The sequence below is a fragment of the Ochotona princeps genome, unplaced genomic scaffold (assembly GCF_030435755.1).
Source record: "Ochotona princeps isolate mOchPri1 unplaced genomic scaffold, mOchPri1.hap1 HAP1_SCAFFOLD_142, whole genome shotgun sequence".
Lineage (NCBI taxonomy): Eukaryota > Metazoa > Chordata > Mammalia > Lagomorpha > Ochotonidae > Ochotona > Ochotona princeps.
The window spans coordinates 22,501-35,000 of record NW_026701045.1 but is presented as its reverse complement, the minus strand read 5'-3'; positions in this window follow the sequence as shown (position 1 = coordinate 35,000).

The window sequence follows — 12,500 nt, the reverse complement described above, 5'->3', positions numbered from 1 at the left end:
CGGCGGAGGAGGGCCTCCTCCACACGGACGGTCGGCCGAACCGGATGGCGGCCAGACGACGCACCCGGCCCCCACACCACGCGGGATCTCACCGCCAGCGCTCTCCAAGCGCAAGGGCGGTCCCACATGGGGGAGGGGGGAGGCAGCCAGGCACAAACCACACACAGCCGGGGACCACCGTGCGACTCAGCCACCCCTCACGCGCACACACCGCCGACGATGAGGGGAAACGCCAGCCCCCGCACACCGCAGGCCACACACGTCGCAGCCAACCGACCCCCGACCCCAAAGAGCGCTCAACGCCACACGCCAGCGACACGAGGCCGCAGCGGGCGGCGAGGGGGGTACCTATATGGGGGGGGTGGCATGAGACCACGGGGGAGAGGCACCAGAAGCGCGACGGGGAGCCACGAGGGAACACCTCGGGCCAACGAAAGCCGGGTCCCTCCCGGAAAACAGACACGGGATGCCACCGCCCACACCCGGGCGGTCCCGTGACACGCCTGGGACACCGGAGCCCGCCTCCAGCGACCCCCACGCGTTCCCCGACGCGCGCCTGAGGCCCCCCCACCGGGGCCCCCAACGCGACACCGCCAACGCCCACACGCCGGGCGCCTACCTGCTGCCGGATCCCGGCCTCCATCCGCCAACATCCGGGCCCCGGTCCCGAGGGCCGCAACCCCGCAGGAACGCTCCCAAGGCCGACGCGGCCGAGGGGAGACCCAACAGGCCCAAACCCGTGGCCCCACCGCACCACCCTCGCCGGCGGTGACCGGCCAGCGGGCCAACGGCAAGCCCAGGGCGGGAAGCGAGCAGAGCCACCCCACACCAGGGCCACAGGGGCAGCACGGGACAAAGCCACACACAACCCCAGGGCCCCAGGTGGCAAGCGGAAGGCCACACACCGGAGGCGACACACGCACACCGCGTGCGTGCGTGCGAGCGACCACAGGAGCCCCTCCGTCAGGCCCACAGCAGGCACCGGGACACACCCGGCCCGGCCCAGCGGGACCCTCCCCCGACCCAGAGGGGGGAGGCACGGGCCACGGCGAGGTAGAGGTGCGAGAGGCAGCGTCCGGCCCCCAGCGGAAGGGGGCCGGAAGAGCCCACGCGTAACCCCCACACACTCCCCGAGGGGAGGGCGGAGGGAACGAGCGACCATCGCCACCTAACGCACAACGAACCCGAGCCATCCGCGTCGTCAGCAGCGTGGCTACCGACACACACCAGGAGGGAAGGAACGGCGACAAGCGGGGGATACGGCACCCCATCACGTAAGGCACGTCCCTGTCGGATCGCTAGAGAAGGCTTTTCTCACCGAAGGTGGGCCGCACCCCACCAACCCCGAGCGCACCTCTCACCAGGCCGAGAGGGCCCTTCGAGGGAGCAACACCCAACCCGCGGGGCGAGCCCCGAAGCCGGGCGGAGGGGTCTGCGGTAGAGGAAAGGAAGCCACCTGCCCCCAGAGACGCGCAGGGGACACCAGCGGCCAAGCAAGGCCACAGGCGGCAGCAGCAGCGGCGGCGACGGGCCTGCGCTGCACCCACGCTACCTCTTCCTTACCGCCTCGACCCCCCAGGGACTCCCACGCACCAAGCAGCACACGCCAGCGAGGCTGCGACGGCACACCCGGGAGAGAGCACACCGGGGCAGTGAAGGAGCGACGGCACCACTCGGTTCCAGGCGCCTGAGAGGCAAACGACCTGGACCGCTCCAGGAGCACCGCAGAGAGCTGAGCAGGGTCAGACTCTGCCAGACAAGCCCCGCACCACCACCGCGGGACGGGGCCCGCCCACACACCATGACACACCGACACGGCAGAGGGCGAAGGGTGTCCGCCACGTCCGAGGACCCCCGCCTGGACCCCCAACGCCAGCACCTTCAGGCGGCACAAGGCAGAGGGAGCGGAGATCGAGCCGGATTCCGCACCCCTGGCCTCTCCCACCACGCCAAGGCAGGGGAAAGAGGAACCAGGAGCCCGCAAGACAGAACGAGCAGCTCGGCAGCATTCGCCATGAATGGCCGTCCCTCGTCTGTAAGCGGCTTAGGCCCGGCCCAGGAGAGCGCCACATCACCACATCGATCAAGTCTCGGTCTAGGATTATGACATCACACGAGGCACAGGGGGTCACGCCCAGCGAGGACAGCTGCCAGGGGGGTCCGTCGACAGCCTCGCCAGCCCCTTGCCTCTTCAGCAGCGGTGGCCAACCCCAGCGGAGGAACGCCTGACACGCACACGCGGCATAAAGCCGACGACCACTGAGACTCAGTTCTGAGGGGGTTCTGTCAGCCACCACTACACGCAGCGGGCCACCTGCGGCAGAAGACGGACACGGGTATAGGACCCAGCGCCCAGCCTCACCTCTGCCGCTCTCGGGGCAAATTCTAAGCCGGAGATGGTGGCACCGTCGCAGGGCTAAACCAGGATCGCACACCAAGCTCCCGCACGAACCCAGGCAGGGAGCTCGGCGCTGGATGGGCAGGGGGAACGCAGTCCAGCGCCAGGCCGCCGGCAGCCCATCGCGCTCCCCCCTACCGCCCCAGACGCGAACCCAGGGGCCCAGCTCTTCCGGTGACAGTCACCAGGAGACAGCGTGTCAGCACCTACCTGCAGATCCAAAATGACAACTGCAGGTGTAGAAATGCCCTTCCAGGGGACAACAGGGACAACCTATGGGACACAGCCGCCCCTCAGATGGGGGCCCGGGTCACAAGTCCCCAAAAACACAGCCATCGCCCACAGGGCATGCTCCTGTGGCCACCTGGTCGACCCCAGGAGTTAGAGAAAAGCAAACAACTCTACAGCCCCACCAACGGCCGCGACCGGGTCCCCTAGAGGGCGGGTGACAAGTGTCGGGCCGGTGGCCGTGGCCTCAAGCCCCGCCGACGGCCCCGACCAGGTCCCCCTAGGGTGCGGGTGACAAGTGTCGGGCCGGCGGCCCAGGGCCTCAGCCCCGCCAACGGCCCCGGCCGGGTCCCCTAGTGCAGGCGACAAGTGTCGGGCCGGTGGCCGTGGCCTCAAGCCCCGCCGACGGCCCCGACCAGGTCCCCTAGGGTGCGGGTGACAAGTGTTGGGCCGGCGGCCGTGGCCTCAAGCCCCGCCAACGGCCCCGGCCGGGTCCCCTAGTGCAGGCGACAAGTGTCTGGGCCGGTGGCCGTGGCCTCGCAGCCCCGCCAACGGCCCCAACCGGGTCCCCTTGTGCAGGCGACAAGCGTCTGGGCCGGCGGCCGTGGCCTCAAGCCCCACCAACGGTCCCGACCGGGTCCCCTAGTGCAGGCGACAAGTGTCGGGCCGGTGGCCGTGGCCTCGCAGCCCCGCCGACGGCCCCGATCGAGTCCCCTAGTGCACGGTGGCAGTGATAAAGGGTGTGCTGGTCGACCCCATGCACTCTAGCGGTACTCCAGCCCGGTTACAATCGGGAGCGAGCAGACACCTACCCACCCCCGCAGCTGCCTGCCTGCTCACTTGCAAGCCTCCAGGCTCAATCTCCGAACAGCACACGAGCCACCAAGGTCCCAGCAGGGCTGGGACTCTCCCGCCTGCAGCTTGGGGACTTTGTCACATCCTGTCCCGGGCTCTCCACCCACTTGCTCGCCCTTGCCGGCTCCAGAATGCTCTACAGCTACAGCACGGCTGCCACCAGGTGGAGTCAGACAGCCAGCACCAAGGGACAAAGGGACAGCACGCTGGATGCACGCAGCCAGGCAATGAAGCCGAGATAGGCAGGGAAATGTGTGTCACTGCCGCCCTCCCTCCCTCCCCTCGCAGGGGGTGCTGGCTGGTCCCGGCCGCCAGGTCGGTTGCTTTGCCTTGCCTCTCATTTAGAACCAAACTGTGTCGTGACCGTCACTGGTGAAATGTTAACATTCGGTGTTGATGCATGGAACACCAGGTCGCGTGGCTTGGGGAGAATCGAGTTGTAGTAGTGAGTGACTGTAGGAGGACATTGTGACCTGAAAAGGTCAGTGAGCACAGGACTACAGTTGGTTGGATAATATTTGGAGGAGAATAACCAAATGGCTACCTTTTGTATACCTTATTGGATATCATCTGCATATGTATATGAGAACACCTGGTGGAATATACAAGACAAAAGGAGTTCCAAACAAGCATTAATAGTTTTGTTGATAAGCTCAGCACTTCCTCCCTTATCCTATATGACCCTCAGAGTATAAAGTCTGATGCTACTAATAAACCTCGGCTTTTGACCATCAGTCAGGGGTCCACGCGTGTTATTATTGGCTCCGTGCACCAAGTCCATCGCTGCGGGACAGCGACAAGTGACCACGCATCTACTGTGACAGGATACATCTGACCTATCAGTACAGTCTTGGGGGAAGGGTGGATAGACTTGGTCACACACAGGTAAAGGAAAACGGCAGACAGAAAATAAAACACCGACATTGAGAGAGAAAAGGGAGAGAGAAACGGGGGGGGGGGGAAGAGAGAGAATGAGAACTGAAAGGAAGGCAAAACTAAGAAAGAAAGAAAAAAAAAAAAAACCAGGAAGACCAAAAACTAGGAAAGGAGAAAGACAACATAAAGGGAAGCAATGGACACAATAGAACAAAATTTTGGGGGGGGGGGGGGAAACAGACACACACGAGTAAAACAGATGAGGCAAGATAATAAATCCAGCATGAGGACGCGAGAGAAAAACATATATAGATTGAAAGAGAAGAGAGAAACAAGTTAAGAAGGACCAAGGAAGCCAAAGGTAAAGGAAGAAGGCAGACAGAAAATAAAATGAAAACACCGACATTGAGAGAGAGAGAAAAGGGAGAGAGAAACGGGGGTGGGGGGTGGGGGGAGGAGAGAATGAGAACTGAAAGGAAGGCAAAGGTAAGAATACAAAAAAAAAAAGAAGAAGAAGAAGAAGAAAGACAAAAACTAAGAAAAGAGAAAGACAACATAAAGGGAAGCAATGGGAACATTAGGGGAGAACACACACACACACACACACACACACACACACACGCAGGTACAACGGCCAGACACACACCGATGAGGGAAGAAAATAAATCCAGAATGAGGACGCGAGAGAAAGGCCTATAAAGATTGAACGAGAAAAAACAACTCAAGAACAACCTAGGGGAAGGCAGAGAATGTAAGGATGAAGACTGTCAAATAAAGGTGGGAGTCACAAGTGAAATTCTAGGAGATGTAGGGGAGTGGTAGAAGGAGAGGAGACAGTGAAAAGGAGAAAGCGAAAGAAAGAAAGAGAGGAAAGCGGGAATCGGCGAGCAAAACAGAGAAAGAGAGAGAGAGAGAGAGAAACAGAGCCTAAAAGGAATGGAGAGATCCAAGAAGAAAGAACTAAGGCAACATCCCTGGGAAGGTAACAGATCCCCCCGCCTGGACGTGGCAGGAGCACCTAGAGAGGCGCGCACAGTGCAGTCCCGGCCCGGCGGAAGGACGGTTTCTGCCGCCGCGGCCCCCTCCCCCCTCCCCCCTCCCCCCACCGCCGGCACCGCCGCCACTGCTCAGCCAGCAAGCCAGAAGCCCGACTGTGCTTACTGCGCCTGCGCCAGACCGACTCTCTCCCTCCCTCCCTCCCTCCCTCCCTCCCTCCTCCTTCCTCGACTCCCCCCCCAAACTCCACGCCGACCACCACCCCGAGGCCTCGCGAGACTTGTTCAGACGCGGGCGCCATCTTGGCTTCTGCCGTCAGCGCCATCTTGGCTTTCGCCTCTTGTCCGATCCGATACTGTGGCCACTAGATGGCGCGCAGACAGCACGAGTGGATTCTTGAAACACGCTGGGGTTTCTGGTTTGGAGTCAGTTGGGGTTGCGATGGGACGGGGAAGATGAAGGATGGGGGAGCAGGAAGAGCAAAGACAAGAGATCACAACGACAACACTGAGTGTCGAGCCCAGGGGTCAGTTCCAGATTCATCCCTTGGGCCACGTTTTTCCAAGCCCAGCTCTCCCGGGGAACCTCATCCAGTAATGAGAGAGAAAGAGAGAGAGAGAGAGAGAGAGAGAGAGAGAGAGAGAGAGAGAGGAGAGAGAGAGAGAGAAAGACTGTCTCACAAAAATCAGAAACCCGGTTCAGTCCATCTCAATGTCCCCAACCACATTGGTACAGCAAAGATTTCCCTATACACACACAGCTACAACCCAGTCAGCGCCTCACCCCAAGTCCGTTCCCACAATATGTGCCAAGAGACCTTTCCTCCACCCTTGTCTCTCCTGGATGTCCCTCCCTAGGCGGTATTGTCACAAAGTGTGGAAGGGCTCTCTCCCTCCTGTGTCACAGCAGCTGAGGCCAAGCTAGGCCGAAGCCAGGAGCCAGGAACAAGATGAAATCGGTGTTCCCATACGGCAAGGCCAGTGTGTCTGCTGACAGGCTGTTGAGCGTGTGTGCGGTGCCACAATGCCAGTATCCCCCACTGTCTTGCTTTCACTTTCTGTTCTCTAGTTTTATTTTTATTTATTTATTTGGCCTTGAGGTTGACTTATTTTCATTGGGAAGGCAGATTTGCAGAGAGAAGGAGAGACAGACGGACAGAAAGATTTCCATCCGCCGGTGCACTCCCCAAATGGCCACAACCACGGCCGGAGCTGACTGGATCCGATCCGAATCCAGGCGCTGGGAGTTTCTTCCAGGCCTCCCACACAGGTGCAGGGTCCCGTACACTTGGACCACCCTCCGCTGTTTTCCCAGGGCACAAACAGGGAGCTAGATCAGAAGTGGAGCCACAGGGACATGAAAGTGGAGGAAAAGCCAGTGAAGCTATTCTGCAGCGCCCTTGCGTCTGCCTGTCCTTCCTGTGAGCTCTTGCAAGACCCAAGAAGTTCCTCAGGGACAGAAAGGATGTGCCATGGAAACAGGTTAGGGATGTGAAAGGAGAGAGAGGAAAAGAGGGGGAGAGAGAGAGAGAGAGAGAGAGAGAGAGAGAGATTGAAATTGAGTTAGTGAGAATGTGACAACAATTCAGTCTTCTCTGTTCCCCATTTGCAGGTAAGGTCCAGATGAGGAAAAGGAGAAAGGGAGCAGCCAGGCTGGGATTGGGCCTCTTCACCTCTCTCTCTCTCTCTCTCTCTCTCTCTCTCTCTCTCTCTCTCTCTCTATCCCAGGAGGGGGCATCACACAGCTTTCTCTTTCCAATTTGTGAGCAGAAGTGGTTGCACGCTGAGTGGTTCCTGGCCAGGATCCAGAACATGGAGGGAGAAGTAGGTGTCAGGTAAGGCCACCTGTGAGGCCTTCACGTCGGCATAGTGGCCTTTCATTCCCAATCCACCAGAGAAATCCTCGGGCAGGAAGGGCACAGGCCAGCCCATATGTCCTCCTGCTCTGCCGTCCTCAAGTCCCCTTGACTTGTCCGCAGAGCCGACCGCACACAACACCCACAACTCAGGCACAGGTGCCCCAGTCTCTCCCTCAGAGCACCCTTTCCCTTCAGTTCCGCAGAATAAGAGATGGTGAGCTGACCCTCCAACTCTTCCGCCTCCACACCCCACCCACCCACCCACCCACGGTCCATCAAAGACAAGGGGTTGGTTGGTTGGTTAGTTGGTTGGTTGGGTCCGGCCGGCATGTTAGCCTAGTGACTAAATCCTAAAGAAAAGAAAGATAGATGTGAACGCAGAGAAGAGCTGCCTTCCAAAACACACATATAATTAGCCAGGCCGGGTTGGGGCGCAAGCCAGGCTGGATTGAACTGTGAACTGGCTAGCACCCCACAGTTCGCAGGAGGGCTGGGGATGGACCAGGCCAGGCTAGGTTGCCGTACCCCAGCCCAATGGCGATAGCTGGGACTGGTGGTGGGCCATCTCAGATTGTGCCACAGCACCCACTGGCGCACGCAAGAACCGGGGGTGGTGCGGTGGGGGTGGTGGAGAGGGAGCGTGAGAACCGGAATCAAGTTAGGGCGCTGCACCCAGTCAGGCAAAAAGAGAGCCAAAATGGCTGGGCGGGTGGGTGGGTGCGTTGCGGGCGGGCGGGCGGGCGGGCGGGCGGGCCAGCCGGATTAGGCCACAACACCCAGCTGTCAGCAAAGCGCCGGGACTGCCTGGGTGAAAAAATTACATCAGGCAGGCCGGCCGGACCGCATTAGCCCCCAGACGGTCCCAAGATCTGGGGCTGGGAGCCCGCCAGCCTGCTAGGGGAACGCCAGGCAGGCAGGCAGGCAGGCAGGCAGGCAGGCAGGCACTCCTCCTGTCAGCTAGGCCGTAGCTCCCGTCGGAGAGCACGTTAAGGCCTGCCTGAACTAAAACAGCAAGCTACCCATAGATCATCAGGCCGTATGTGCCAAACATACAAGGCCTGGGCCAGAGATGTCGACAGCGTGCATCTCCCCGGACCAAACAAGAAGACGAGGGGAAGGCAAGAGTTGTTGCTTGGGCCAGGCGTGTGCGGTTGCCTAGTGGCTCCATTTCTCGGCCTGTACGTGCCGAGATCCCATACGGGTGCCGGTTCGAGTCCCAGCTGCCCCACTTCCGTCCAGCTCCCTGCCTGTGGCCTGGAAAAGCGGTCGAGGATGGCACAAAGCCTTCGGTATCGGCAGCCGCCTGTGTGGCGGAGACCGACCGGGAAGAAGCTCCCGGCTCCTGGTTTTGGTTCTGCTCAGCCCCGACCACTTGGGGAGGGAACCAGCCAGCGGGCAGGAGATATTTCTTTCTGTCTCTCCTTCTCTCAGCAACACCCCTCCCAACCACACACACACACACACACACACACACACACACACACCCCTCCCAACCACACACACACACACACACACTCACACACACAGACACGCGCACGCGCGCACAGGGTCCTCCTGACTGGCGTGTGGCTGCCGGCTCCACCTCAGGATCCTTCACCGTCCAACAATAAGAACCAGATTGGGTTGAAGAACAGTCAGGAAACACCACTGTTCCTGCTAGGACAGGAGGTGGACTGAACAGGGCTGGCTCATGGACCCACTGGTATGCGTGAAACCTGGCACTGGGAGAGTTTCTGATGGAGGAGCCTGGGCAACTCCTCTGGCAGGACACAGTCCCTGCAGGTAAGCGCAAGCAGCACAAATAGGAAACAGCCCAGAACAGGCTATGGAAATTATCCCACTGGTATACACATGGCATGGATTGGGGGCAAGACCAGGCTGAACCTGTTCACATCACCCGCTGGTGAGTCCGAGCGCCAGAACAGAGTGTGGGTCGAGCCAGGTTCGGTTGCGACACATACTAGTACACAATAAGGAATGCCAAGGTGAGGTGAGCCGTACCAGATGTGGTTGCAGCGCCCAAACAGCACATGTGATAGTCAGGGGGAGGAGGCAAAGCTGACAGGGGAATGTGGGCTCCCCTGCTGGACAACTACTTCCCGACTAGGCTGCAGCTCCAACCGGTCTGCGTGAGGACCGAATATGAAGCGGGCAGGATCGAACCGGACTACGACACCCGTCGGTTCACGAGGAAGACAGGCCTGGAAACAGAACGAACCCGGCAATCCCAACGACCAGCATGATCATAAGCCGATCGGTGTGACGGACGGTGTTGGACTGTGTACTAGCAGACTCGCGCAGGAATCAGGCCTGTGATCATCTCAGATGAAGTTTCTTTGGAGAGAGATCCCTCCAACTGAACTGCTGATCTTAGAACCCCAACCATGAAGAGACTGTCAGCCAGTGGATTCTGAATAGGGTTCATTGCGATTGGAACTGAGACATTGGCAGCAGTCTAGAACTGATGAACTATCAGAACTGTATGAGCAGGAGCCTCAGAGCGTGCCTCCCGTTGGGGATCTGGGATGGGTGGGAGGTTGGGTGGGGCTTTTCCCTTTTTTTTTTTTTTTTTTTTTCCCCTGACCCCAGATACAGGGTAAAATGATATTGATGTGGAAACAATGGTATTTCCCACTTTCACCCTGTAGCCCTTGACACTCTGTTCCCTAATCAACCAAGTAAGATTATTAAAAAATAATTTTTAAAAAAAGTATATCAGGTTTTACAATTTCATTAATTTTTATGAATGGGTAGTATTCTATAGTGTTTGTGTGCCACATTTTCTTTATTCTGTCACCCGCTGATGGGTATCTGTGTTGATCCCGTATCTGGCTATTGTGAATTGAGCTGTGATAGCTGTAAGGGTGCAAATAACTCTCTCATATGCATTTTCATTTGGATAAAATCATAGGGCTGCGACGCTGGTTCGTATGCAGACTTTTAGATACCATTTGTTTTTTATCCAATTGGGAAACATGAGATATTTTAATGAAATTATAACTGGATAAGAAATGAGTTTTATGAAGCATGGTGGCCACTTGGGGAGTGAACCAGCCAGCGGGCAGGAGATATTTCTTTCTGTCTCTCCTTCTCTCTCTATATATATCTGAGTTTCAATAAAAATAAAATGGATGGATGGATGGATGGATGGATGGATGGATGGATGGAGGAATTGTTTTTTCTGAACAGGCACCGACTGTGAGATGTAAGTAAGGCTCTGGACTGCTGTGTCCTGGTCGCTCGGTCCAACGCCGATCCAAGCAGAGAACCGGGCCTGGCACGGGGCACAGGCCTAGTATATTCCTGCAACCCCTCCCACCGCCCCTCCACCCCCGCCCCGCGCACCTGCACAAGGACAGGTAAGGGGTTCCTCTCTGTGTTTTGAGTAATCGGTTCAGCTAGATCGTTCTATTGAGAGGGAGGGATGCTTGATGTTGAGCAGTTCTGCTTGTTTGAGTGACAGAAGTACACGCACAGGTTAATAACACGCGTTCACATAGTTAAGGTGATGGATGGAAGAGTGAATCAATAATGCCGATGGAAAGGCCACATCAGAAGGGAGCCGTTCCTGAGAACCACTCATGGTCTGCCCCATGCGAGTCAGAAAGCAGCGGCCAGATCCCACTTTGCACTTCCAGAGCGAGCGAAGGGGAGTGACCGACTGTGGCTGACCTTTGCCCCAGTCGGAGAGGCAGATCCTTTCACTGACAAACGCCTGAGGGCAGGTATGGCTCTGGGTGGAGCGGAGAGAAAGTGAAGCCTTTGGCAGACAACGGGACTTTGAACCAACCATTTGCATTTCAATGAAGGCAATGAATGAGGCCTCTTGGAATTGAATGAGAGGTTGCGTCCCTCAAGCCAGTGGCTTCCAAAACGATGGCTGCTGCTTTCTTGGGGCACACCCCCCCACCCACACACACACAGAGGCTCATTCTGACGAGGAGGCGGGGTGCGGGTGCCCTGCCTGCCCCATGCTTCTCCTTACATGTCCCTGGACCCTGGACCCTGGCTCTGGCTCTAGCTCTGGCCTGGGAAAGGAGATGTGGATTGGGGAGGTGACTTGCAAGACGTACACACAAGACCCACCCACCATCAGTGAAACACAGCTTCTCTCCCTCCTTCCTTCCCTGGGGCTTGTGGGGGAGGGGAGGGTGGTATCAGGCAGGGAGGCACTTTTTGTTTTGGCTTGGCTTTTCTCCTCCTGGGTGTCACTGGTGCACCCCAGCGTATTCCATCACCAAGCCACTTTCCGATGTGTTTCGCTTCCCTCACAGTGGTTCATTAGCCAGCACCCACTGATAGGAGAGGACTGCTTTTTACTTGACAGCATCCTAGTGCAGGGATCAAAGGGGTCAGAGAAAGTAGAGAGAGCAAAGGAAAAAGGAAAAAGTTGGGTTGTTCGGGACTCCTTAAAGAAGAATTCATGTTGTGCCACCCACGTGTGCGAAGATTTGTCAAAGTCCCCCCCCCCATGCCCCTTTCCTCCTCCCCCCCCCCCCCCCCCCCCCGCTCAACCACCACCAAGCCATCACTCAGCAGGCTGGCTTCCAAGTAAATCAAATACATGCTTTAAGTGTTTGTTTTCTCTCACCTGACTCAGCACAATCGCACTCAGGGTTGCGGTGTAGCGACCAAATGTTGCCACCTGGTTGCCCAATTACTGCACCCTTAGGAATATTTAGTGGATTTCAACAACCTGGTGTTGAATGCCTTCTTTTTTTTCTCTCTCTCTCTCCACTCCACTGAAGGCAAAATAAGATTTCCACCACCACCACCACCACCACCACCACCACCCCAACAGTGTGGAACATTGAAGTGGGCAGAAAACTAGTTACATTTTCCTTTAATGTGAACACCACATTTTAAGACTCTTGTATTTATTCATTTGCAAGTCAATCATGGGAGAGAGAGAGAGGAAGAGAGAGAGAGAGAGATTTGTGAGCAAGTTTGTTTGGAGCGGGGAAGGGGGGAGCGGGTGTGTCAGAGGAGATGGGAGGAAAGAAGAGAGAGGAAGAGAGAGGAGAGAGGAAGAGAGAGGGGCAAGGACGAGCAAAAGAGCGAGCTCTTTGAAGAGATTCTTCCACCCACAAGTTCCTTCCCTTTTCTCTTTGTCGCTGTGTCCTTCCAATAAGCAGACATAGATGACACAGGATGGTGAAAGCTAGAGAGCGAGCGAGCGAGCCAAAAATGTGGAAACCGCGGTTCCACCAGCACCGTGACAACATTGCCGGTTTTTCTTTGTTTAAAAAAAAAAATGGAAAGAGAGAGAGAGAGAGAGAGAGAGAGGAA